Here is an 11,982-nt window from a genome sequence, read left to right on the forward strand (position 1 = left end):
TTCCAGACCCTGCGAGCCTCCTCCTCTCTTGGAGGCTGTTCGGTCTCTAGCACGTTTTGGGGTCCCCTAACCAGGCATGGAGACGTGGCCTCGGGTGTCCATGTCATAGAATCGACTAGCTGGGAAAAGACCTTTAAGATCATCAAATGCAGCCGCTCCCCAGCACTACCAAGGCCACCCTAACCCATGTCACTGAGGGCCTCATCTACAGAGTGTGTGAGCCCTTCCAGGGACGGTGACTCCAGCACTGCCATGGGCAGCCCCTTCAGTGCCTGAGCACCCTTCGGGGAAGAAATTGTTCCTCATCTCCATCTACACCTCTCTGTGCAGATCCTGGGGTCATTACCTCTTGTTCCATTGCTTGTTACTTGGGGAAGATTGACCCCCACCTCACTATAACCTGCTTTTAGGTAATTGTAGAGAGCAATACAGTCACCCTTGTTTATTCTGTGGGATTTAGTCTGGAGAAGAGACTAAACTACCACAGCTCCTCCTCATTGTGCTCCAGAGGCTTGTGACTGTATCAGCTAAAATGTGGAGGGTACTCCAGTGAAAGCTGGAACTCGGCCAAGCTCAGGCTGGTTATTCTGTTCTACTTTGAGGAGCGACTGTGAACATGCAGTGATAAAAACATGTTGGTGTTGTATTTGCTGCAGTTTGAGTGGTGGGAATAAGAATTTGAAGTCTCACATTCATAGTGGTGATGTCCCCAAGAATACTTGGACAAGCTTTCAAACATAACTTCAAGGTCCAAAAGGGGGGAGGTTTTCAACATGGGGAGGAATGAAAAAGTGAAATTATCTTTTGTTGGCTTTTCACTCAGCCAGATAATTAAAAAATAAGTGAACAGAACATTTACTACATCCTTATAAAGATTTACCACTGATATTGCATACTGCTTCGAATACGTATTTTCCCTGCACTAGAGACATTCTCCGAGGTTACTCTCAATCTTTAAGGTTAGGCTGGAAAGTTAATATCTGCGGAACGGATGAGCTCAGGCCTCCTTGAACACTAAAAGGCACATGGGCTCCAGATAGGTGGGTAGGTCATGGACCTGCTGTAAACAATTCTGCTTTGCTTCTGTGTGTCCAAGAGGACATGTTCCACCCCAGGATGGGCTGGGATGTTAACTTCAACATGACAATTACTGTGTCCACCTAAATTACACTGATGTAGTCCTTAGCATGAGTAAAGTCCCAGAACAATGACTATGCTTTACCTTCTTTTAGAGATTTTTGATATTAAGAGTTTAGGTTGCTAGGAATTTCTGCAAAGTCCTGTTCAATTGATGAACTGAAATCCCTTTCTGTTAATGGTAGTTGGTTTTATCACTGGCTGGTCAGAAGGGACAACTATCCTCCATGTATAGGGAAAAAAAAACCAATAAAAACCCCAAAACATAGAATAGTTAGGGTTGGAAAGGACCTTATGGTCAAAAAAAAAAAAGGGGGGGGTGGGGGGAGAAAATAAATCCTAGGTTAGGGAATTTCTTATCTGTGTAACACATTTCTGACACTTCACAGCTATTAAATGGGCACACAGATTTTAAGGCCAGACTCTTACCAGTCATCTAGTTACTCACTTTGATGCATCTACAAGAACATCTTGAAAAAAGCACCACCTAGAACACCAAAATTGTAAAAGAAGCAAATTGTCTTACACAACTTCTTACCTAAAAGCACTCAAATAAAACCTTAGTTATCAAGAACTTATGTTACTATAGCAATTAAATGTGCTGTAGACAGAAGCTCCAGGATTCCTTGGAGCTCCAAAGGTGCAGTACAAATAACCTTGGAAATTGAAAAGCATGTCTATGGATATGAGTATTGCTAGTAATGTATCTGAGAAGATTTGCCCAAAATACTTCCTGGCTTAGGTCATAATCATTAAGCATGATCATATGGATGAAACGTCTGACCCCTCTGTACCTTTTTTAACACCTTAGAGAGCCTGTATGCATAAACATTTATTAAAAGAAGGAATGGTGGCTTATGTAAATGACGCGCAAGGCAATGCTGTACATAGATATTAATGATCTCAGATCGTGTTTTTTTTAGTTTAAGTGACTTTGTTGGTTTTTAATTCTCAATTATCATATGGTGGTGCATCAGGGAAAAAAAAAAATCCCCCCCCCAAAAGAAAATAATAAAAAACAACAAATAAAAGAAAAACTAAAAAAGAAAACGTAAAAAAACACACACAAAAAAAACAAACAAACAAAAAACCTACAGGAGAAAAATGTTCCATGTGGAGTATTCGTCACTATTTTGCAGGTTTTAAAATCATTAAAATGCTACTTTTTAAACCTGTATTTTTGTAACTAAATACTTAATTTGTTGTTGCTACCCTGCAGTCAGTGACCCGTTTCTTTATAGTTCTGACACTCCTTTTTTTTTTGCGATCCTAAGGATAGCAAATTCCTTTTGCTACCTCAGTATCAGGTGTAAAAATTAGAGGTTGCAGAAATGTCAGAAAAGAGCCACAGATACTATTACATAGCTAGTTTCCTGGTTTCACAAGGAAAGCAGCTATTAGCAAAGACTTTCAGTCTAATTCATTGTCACAAGCAAAGAGAAAAATGTGGGCCTCTGCTATGATCTGCAGAGTAAGAAGGAAACCATAAACATCCCCATGATGCTTGATGGAGAAGCCTAAGCTTTACAGGAGACATAATTCCTAGTGTTTTACACTGTAAGGCTCAGCTCCTAGAGTGTCTACCAATAATAAGCATTAACCATTTGGTCAAGTCTGCTGTGTGATGATACCGTGATAAACCACCATTTGCTTGGCATGAGTCATCTCTGAATCACATTGCATTGAAAGAGATGTTGCTAGAAAGACTGCATAGAAAAAAAATTCCTCCAGGGTAGCAGTTACAGTCCTTGTTACCTAGTACACACACATTATTGAACGTGTCTTACTCTTGGTAGCATATTTGTCTCAGAAGTATGTCAGAATCTTTTAAGTCCTGTAATGGGTTCCAATAAATGACAGTTCTGAACTTTCTTCCCTCAGACTGAATTAACAGGTTACATCTCTGATAACATACTTCTCCCCACAAGCATTATCCCAAAGCATTTGTCAGCAATTTTTTTTTTAATATTTTTTTTTTTTTTTGCCAAACCTCATTTCAAATGACTGTCATTGTCTCTCATCACTCTGGTCTGAATGTTTTTCTGTACTGAAATTGTCTGAGGAGCACTGGAGATAGAGCCACCCCGCAAAATCTTTCCAGTGCAGGCAAAGCAGCAGTTACCTCTCACTTTATCATTGTCGGCAGTGTCTGCAGAGCAGCAGAGGCACAAGCTGGCTTTCTGCCTGTACAGGTCTGTAGTAAAACCATGGCTAATGACACAGTGCATGAAACTTTGATCTGTGGATACAGCAGAGCCAACATCTGAAAACCAAGCTGTGAAAAGGGTAGCACAGGAATTTGCAATCCTAACTTTTATCTTGTTAAGTTTTCAAATGTGTTAATTTTTTTTTTTTTTCTTTTTGCTTAAAATTTAAACATCTACAGTAGTGGAACACAGCTCAGTTGAAGTGGTTACTGTATATTCCTCATTACAAAAATAGGAGCAGCAAAATGAAGACAAAACTTTCCTTTGGTTTCTCCTTGGAGTGGTACAGCTCCTCTGTCCTGGTCTGTTCTAGAGTTACAATTCTAATGAAGGCTGAATACCAAGCCAGTATATAAAGTTCAAAATCTTTGCTACTTTTGTAAATCATGTTCACAGCCTGATACCTGCACTAAGAAAGATCAGTAACATGACACAGAAGAGTGTAATAAAGCTTTCCAGTGCCCCAAGATTTAAACATGTTTATTCTCGTTCCCATTTCTTTGGTTTAGCTGAATCAATGTTTCCCCCCTAACTTTTCAGGGTATTTGCAGATGAATGAAGTAAATCACAGAACAGTGTACTGTCATATAATAACTACTGCTCTAATCTCATATTCAATAAAACTCATATAAACTGACTTTCAGTAAATCGTAATAAAATACTACCTGGTCCTCTGTAAATACTTTGTCTCATGAAAGTTCTGATCCAGCTCCCAGCAAGGTCAGGTGGAAACTTCCTTTATCTTTACATGGGGAATTAATTTGGCCTCTGAGCCTAACAACCAGTGAAGTAAATCTTCATCTTCTTAGGAGACAGACAGAGGGGCAAATACAACATTTTCAAACCTTTATGCCTGTATTTGTGAACATAAATACGTGGTTTTAGACTGAATACTTGTACAGTTGTTAGCTGCCCAATCAATGAAACCCATAGAAAAGCCAGGAGGAACCAGTTCCATACCCCTTAACAAAAAAAAAAAAAAAAAAAAGGGGGTTTTGTTCTGGGGCTGTCATGGACTGAAAAATGATGCTAAAAGGAAACTGAAAGCTTGCCCACTGAATGCAGCAGGTTATCACACTGTGTTTGTGATTTGCTGTTTTCTTAACTTCGAGTTTGCAACTACCTTTATTATTTGACACAATTTATTTTGTATGTAGTTATTGATTCTTATATATTATCTTTCAACCAGTACCACGGTGCCATTTGAAATACAGGTTTCTGATTTAAGAGATATGTCATGTTGAGCAGTAATTATTATTTTCTCCCACATCATGAGAGACAAAAGGGCTTAATGTACCCGGTAGCCAAATCTTAAATTCCTCTGTTTCTTCTTCACTAATTCCATTCATTCATTTGGGCTCAATAACCATTCTTAGTACTACGTTTCATAGGGGTGAATTATGGTAGTGATTACTTTACATAATAGCATTCAAAACATGAATTAGTAACTGGAATTTTAGGAATTCATGGCAGATTTTCTCCATTTTATCAATATCTGAATTGCCATAGCTGCACTGCAATCGCTGCATTGCAATAGCTGAATTTATCTGAGTCTTTTTTCCTCTTTTGCTCAGTATTAATGAGCAAATGAGAAGAGCCTGAGCCCAAATACGTGGTTTCATGTCCTGAGTAGATTTTAAATGTGTAAGGACTTGTGAAGGAGAGCACATGGGAGAATAAAACAGTCAGTGAGTATTTTATCCAAATCTTTCAGGCTTTCAAGGTTTCTTTTTTTTTTTTTTTTTTTCCATTTACATTATTGTCATATTGTATCTGATAATTTTATGGAATTCTCAATATTGTCATATTGTATCTGATAATTTTACGGAATTCTCAAAAGTGGTTAGAAAAGAGAAGAAAAAAACTTGCAAATATGAAAAAGCAGAAAAGCTTAGCCTCCTGCTAAGAGTTGCCTCCTGCTCTCTGAAAAGTACAGAAGAGACTTGTGGCTTGAGCTGGCCTGAAACAGAAAATAATCCAAATCTGTAATACCCATATCTTAATAAAAGTTTCAAATTGTGACAAAAGTACCAGAATAATGGCTAATAGTCAGGGGCAGTTCCTGTAAATTCTGACAATGCAAATTTCTCACAAGTTACAAAGCAACAAACTGCGGAGAAAGATAATTCTTTAAGATAATTAATTAGAAGATGGGTCCTTTACTACTTTAAAAATAACCTCAGGAAGTTTATATATGCATTTGTTTAAAAGGTTTATCTGTTACCCACATCTTTTAGAATTACGTCAAATTATTACATCAAATTGTAAAATCTTTCTGAATCTTCTTATTTTTAACAGTCTTCACAAAATCAAGTGAAACCTCACTGCAGTGATTTCACATCAGCCATAAAAGTAATTATAAAATAGAGATCCAGAAGCACTAGCTAAAAACAGTATTGTAGCTACAAAGCAAAAACTTCATTGGGATAATTGATGAGGATATGATAATACTCCTGCACAATGGTGTAAGAGCTAAACAAAGATTTCACTCTAATCTAGCTTAAAACTTTCATGGTGGATTTTATTTCACTGCAAAGCAGGGAAATTCTGGGGTTAGCTAGAGTTGACCTTTGCTTTCAAACTTGTTCACACAAGAACAGCAATTGCATCTATTTTTACCCTTCATTTAATGCCAGATTTTGATACACCTACCTCTAATAGCACCTGGTTGCATAAATTAGCTTGTACCACTCAGGAGAAAAAAACAACCAACCACCAAATCTAAGTTCAAAAAGCTTCTAAATGGGCTATTCAGCAAGTCTTGCTCATACCTGTGAACTCTCAGCACCTGAACTCTCTCCATTAGTACTCATGATCTTGAACCATGTGCTCCCAAATCATGTGTGTAATTACCTTAATGAAGCCTGAATACAAAAGGTTTTATGCACCTGAGCTGTAACTGGGATGTGCTACTTGCACCTGAGTGCTGATGAAAAGCCATGATTCTCATATCAGCAAATCTGCTGTAAAATTATTAAGTTTTTTTTTTTTTTCTCCTGACAGCTGAAGAGCAATGGGAATTGGCTTACAACTGATCTATCATACTCTCAGATTTTCAAGTAATGCTATGTTTTTGAGAATGTGAACATTGCTAGTGGTAAAGCTCACTTTACTACTAGCAATGTGTTTAAAGAACACTGTTGTGGTTTAAGCCCCTTGTCACTAGGGTTGGTGTAGCTGCTGTATTTGGAGTTGGTGTAGCTGCTGTGTTTGGAGTTGGAGTAGCTGCCATTGTCTGTTACTTTGCCATCAGATCCAGAGACATCTTTTTCCCTCTGAAGGTGCTGGATAGTGTTGATTAGGGCTCTGTAAGCATAGGCTAAGCCCCAGCACATTGCCGTAATTTGTCCCTCTCTGGTATGACCAGGATGACAACACACCTCATTTAAGTGTTTTACTTATTTTTCTGGATTTTGCACTTGTTCAGTGGTGAAGTTCCAAAGCACTGGAGGGACTTCCGGTACACTTGGAACCGTCTGTCCCAGGGGTGGAAGCACAGCCCTACCATCTGCCATGGTAGGGCTGCCATGTTACAGACTGCACTGGAACAGGGGCAAGCTCTGGAACACCTGCAATACATTGATGACATTATTGTGTGGGGTGGTAAAGCAGGGGAAGTTTTTGAGAAAGGGAGGAAAATAATCCAAATCCTGCTGAAAGCTGGTTTTGCCATAAAACAGAGTAAGGTCAAGGGACCTGCACAGGAGATTCAATTTTGGGGAATAAAATGGCAAGATGAACGTCACCAGATCCCCACAGATGTGATCAACAAGATAACAGCAATGTCTCCACCAACTAGTAAGAAAGAAACACAAGCTTTCTTGGGTGCTGTGGGGTTCTGGAGAATGCACATCCCAAATTACAGTTTGATTGTAAGCCCTCTCTATCATGTGACCCGGAAGAAGAATGATTTCAAATGGGGCCCTGAGCAACAACAAGCCTTTGAGCAAATTAAACGAGAAATAGTTCATGCAGTAGCCCTTGGACCAGTCCAGACTGGACCAGATGTAAGAAATGCACTCTACACCACAGCTGGAGAGAATGGTCCTACCTGGAGCCTCTGGCAGAAAGCTCCAGGGGAGACTCGAGGTTGACCCCTCGGCTTTTGGAGTTGGGGGTACAAAGGATCTGAGGGCAGCTATACTCCAACTGAGAAAGAGATACTGGCAGCCTATGAAGGAATTGAGCTGCTTCAGAAGTGATTGGCGCTGAAGCACAGCTCCTCCTGGCACCCCGTTTGCCTGTTCTGGGTTGGATGTTCAAAGGCAGGGTCTCCTCTACACATCATGCAACTGATGCTATATGGAGTAAGTGGGCTGCACTAATTACACAAGAGCTTGAATAGGAAATCCCAGTCATCCAGGAATGCTAGAAGTCATGATGGACTGGCCAGAGGGCAAAGATTTCGGAATGTCACCAGAGGAGGAGGTGATGCGTGCTGAAGAGGCCCCACCATATAACGAACTGTCAGGAAGTGTAAAGCAGTATGCCTTGTTTACTGATGGGTCCTGCTCTATTGTGGGAAAGCATCAGAGATGGAAGGCAGCTGTATGGAGTCCCTGACAACAAGCTGCAGAAACTGCTGAAGGAGTGGGCGAATCGAGTCAGTTTGCTGAGGTGAAAGCCATCCAGCTGGCCCTGGACATAGCTGAACAAGAAAAGTGGCCAATACTTTACATCTACACTGACTCATGGATGGTGGCAAATGCCTTGTGGGGGTGGTTGTAGCAATGGAAGCAGAGCAATTGGCAACGCAGAGGGAAACCCATTTGGGCTGCTGCACTGTGGCAAGATATCGCTGCCCGGGTGCAGAACCTGGTGGTGAAAGTATGCCATGTAGATGCACATGTACCCAAGAGTTGGGCCTCTGAGGAACACCAGAACAACCAACAAGTGGATAAAGCTGCTAAGATTGAAGTGGCTCAGATGGACTTAGATTGGCAACATAGGGGTGAATTATTTTTGGCCCGGTGGGCCCATGACACTTCAGGCCATCAGGGCAGAGATGCAACATATAGATGGGCCCGTGACCGAGGGGTGGACTTAACAATGGACACTATTGCCCGGGTTATTAATGAGTGTCAAACATGTGCTGCAATTAAACAAGCTAAATGGTTAAAGCCTCTTTGGTATGGAGGACGATGGCTGAAGTTTAAATATGGGGAGGCCTGGCAGATTGACTATATCATACTCCCACCATCCCACCAAGGCAAGCGCCATGTGCTTACTATGGTGGAAGCAACCACCGGATGGCTGGAAACATACGCTGTGCCCCACACCACTGGCCAGAACACTGTCCTGGGCCTTGAGGAACAAATCTTGTGGCGACACGGCCCCCCAGAGAGAATTGAGTCAGACAATGGGACTCATTTCCGGAATAACCTTATAGACACTTGGGCCAAAGAGCATGGCATTGAGGGGGGATATCACATCCCCTACCATGCACCAGCCTCTGGGAAAATCGAATGGTACAATGGGATGTTAAAAACTACACTGAGAGCAATGGGTGGGGGAACTTCCAAACATTGGGATACACACTCACCAAAAGCCACCTGGTTGGTCAACACCAGAGGATCTGCCAACAGGGCTGGCCCAGCCCAGTCAGAACTTTTACATATTGTAGAGGGGGACAAAGTTCCTGTGGTGCACATGAAGAATGTGCTGGGGAAGACAGTCTGGGTTATTCCTGCTTTAGGTAAAGGCAAACCCACTCGTGGGATTGCTTTTGCCCAGGGACCTGGATATACTTGGTGGGTAATGTGGGAAGATGGGGAAGTCCAATGTATACCTCAAGGGGATTTGGTTTTAGGGGAAGACAGCCAATTAACTCAATTGGATGCTGTTGCCTGCTATGTGGCACTTTTATAGCCCACCAGCTAGATGTCTTCAGGTCACCAGAGGCTGGCACTGACTTCCCTCTGATCATCATCCCAACAAAGAATGAACTTTGATGAAACCAGATGAGCTCAGCAGTGACCAGACGAGTTCCACGGTGTCATCAGCAGACAGCAATCCGACACTGCACACCATCTCTCCTGCTCTGAAAGACTGTTACAAGAGTTGGAGCTCAACATCATGGACCGGATGAACTCAGCAGCTGGGGGCAGTAACCTGGAAGGGGTAGATCGCTGCTCGGATCAGACTGGGTATTGATTGGCGGGTGGGGAGCAGTTGTATTCTCTTCCCTTGTTATTTCCCTTATCATTATTATTACTGGTGATAGCGGTAGGGGTTTTGTGTTATACCTTAGTTACTGGGCTGTTCTTATCTCAACCCATGGGAGTTGCATTCTTTCGATTCTCTTTCCTGTCCCTTCGGGAGCAGGGGTGGAAGGAGGTGGGGGCGGGGGTGGGGGGAATGGCTGTGTGGCTCTGAGTTACCAGCTGCGCTTAAACCACAAAAGTTATTTGTGGCACCCAGTGTGGGGCACAAAGGGTTGAGATAAGAACACTTTCAACATAGGAAACTAAATTTTGCATTTAGATGTATTGCTGCAAAGTAATTTGTTTCTAAATATCAATTCCTCTTCCTCCACCCCCTCCTTTTCACAGTGGAGATCATCTACAAATCTGGATCTAGCTAATACTCCTCCAGCTGAATGAGAACGTGGCTTACAACTGTAGTTAAGACTCAAACAAGCTGAGATCGATCAAGTCTTACCATGCCTGGAATGTATTTAGGGGCACTTAAACTCTCTAGTGAGAAGTGTGTTATGTAAATTTAGAGATGGGGAAGTAAAGAGAAAGGAAAAGGTGGCTCTGTCAAGCAAGAAGCTCATAAGCAAGAAGCTCATACTGTTGAGAGACTCACCATCCAGCTCATTTTCATAAAGTTTCCTTTTCTCTGTGTTCCTGCAACAGGCACCCTCCTAGGTGGATCTCAGAATCTTTTAGAAGGCCTTCATTTTTAATAGAAGTGGATAAATTCCTGATTCCCTTGAACCAGAGGCAGATCTCCCACTATGTTCAGGGGAAATAAAATTTCATAGCATATTTTTATATGTATGGTAGCAAAACCATAGCTACTAATGATTAAGTGTATTTTCTTGCCTGTAAACCTCCAGTGATTTACCTTGATGATGGTATTACTAATAGATAAACCTGTTACAGTAAAATGACTCTTTCAACTTCTATCTGAATACTGGCATTAACTAAACTTGCATCACTTGTTTATTGTTTTCCTCCAGCCACAACAGAAGTTATTATTGCAAAGGAACTCCCTGAATTATTGAGCAATTATCCTGTAAATGAAGTTACTGACTGGAACAAGGGGCTTGGATGAACCTGTTTGTCATCTTTCAGAGCAAACAGTGCTTATGTCTACTTTGCTTTTCTGAGGTGCATCTTTTATAGGGTAGGCTTTGCTGCCTTTACCCTCTTTGCGAGCAGCCACAAAGCTCAGCAGTGCATTGTGCACAGCAAGGACACTTGACTTCTGTAAAACTTTTAGTGTCAGGGTTGTATGGTCTTTTGGTCCATTTGCCTAAGGTTTCATTTAAGCTTCATCACTGCATTGTTTATGAAGGTCTATAGTGTTATTCTTTTCTCAAATACTTCATGTGACTCTTTAGAGAAGCTGAATTGCTTGATTTAATGTTGTTCTGGTTTGTTGCAATGAGTGTGGATGTTTGAAATGAACCTAAGGAGATCATTGAAAGAATGGCTTTCCTTTTAATTTCCACAGCAGTTAGTCCTGTAATTGTCCTTGTTTTTGCTTTGCGAGTGAGCTATTGAGTAAATCAGGCTTATGGGGCTGCTCAGCCTCCTGCCGAAGTGAACCTCCCCATCTCATACGCTCTTCGGGAATGCATCTGCTGGGAGGTACGATGGTGGCAGCAGGAAAAGCAACTTGGCTTTCAGTAGCAGGACAAAAACATCTAGCTAGCCTAAGATTTGTAGTCTCTACTCTGAGATTAGTCATCAGAGTAGAGCGTTGGTGGTGATCTTGACCAATAAAGAGAAGGACTGATGCCTTTCATGTAAGAATAATTTTTCAGGTTGCTTGCCTTCATTTCTGGTTTTAAATGTCTCATTGCTGTCCCTTAAGAAGAAAAAGGTTGGAGGGGAAATGGGAGCAAGAGGGATATACATTCCTTTTTGGGGGGAGGAGGGAAGAAGGGAGAGGGAGGGAAGGAAGGGTGTTGAAGTTGTTTGGGTTTGAGGAAGCGGGAGTTCATTGTTTGGAGATAATCTTGACTCTCTCAAACTGATTTTTGAGGCATGAAGATTCACAATTCTAGGAAGAGTGAAGGTAGGATCTGTGTGTATGCATTATTACTTAAAAACAGACCCAAGCATTTTACTGCTGCTGATAGCAATAAAAAAGCACACCCACGTCTGTCTGAGAAGACTAATGTGGATCCCACATACATGTGCAAGTTTCTAATGAAGCTCTTTCTGCCTATAGGAGAAAATGTTTCTGTTTATCTTTAATAGAAATCCATTGCATGTAGCTGTGTAATGGAATCTCTCATTTTTTACTTGCATCTATTAGCTTTTTATTGCAAATAGGGCTCTAAATCTTACTTTAGAAATTAGTATTGCACTATATATCAGGGCATGTGCAAAGGAAGCCATTAATAATGTTCGTTATGAAAACCTGATCATAAGTGTTTTTAGTCCATTAGCCATTCAGCTTT

Source organism: Lathamus discolor, chromosome 5 (genome assembly GCF_037157495.1).
Source record: "Lathamus discolor isolate bLatDis1 chromosome 5, bLatDis1.hap1, whole genome shotgun sequence".
Lineage (NCBI taxonomy): Eukaryota > Metazoa > Chordata > Aves > Psittaciformes > Psittacidae > Lathamus > Lathamus discolor.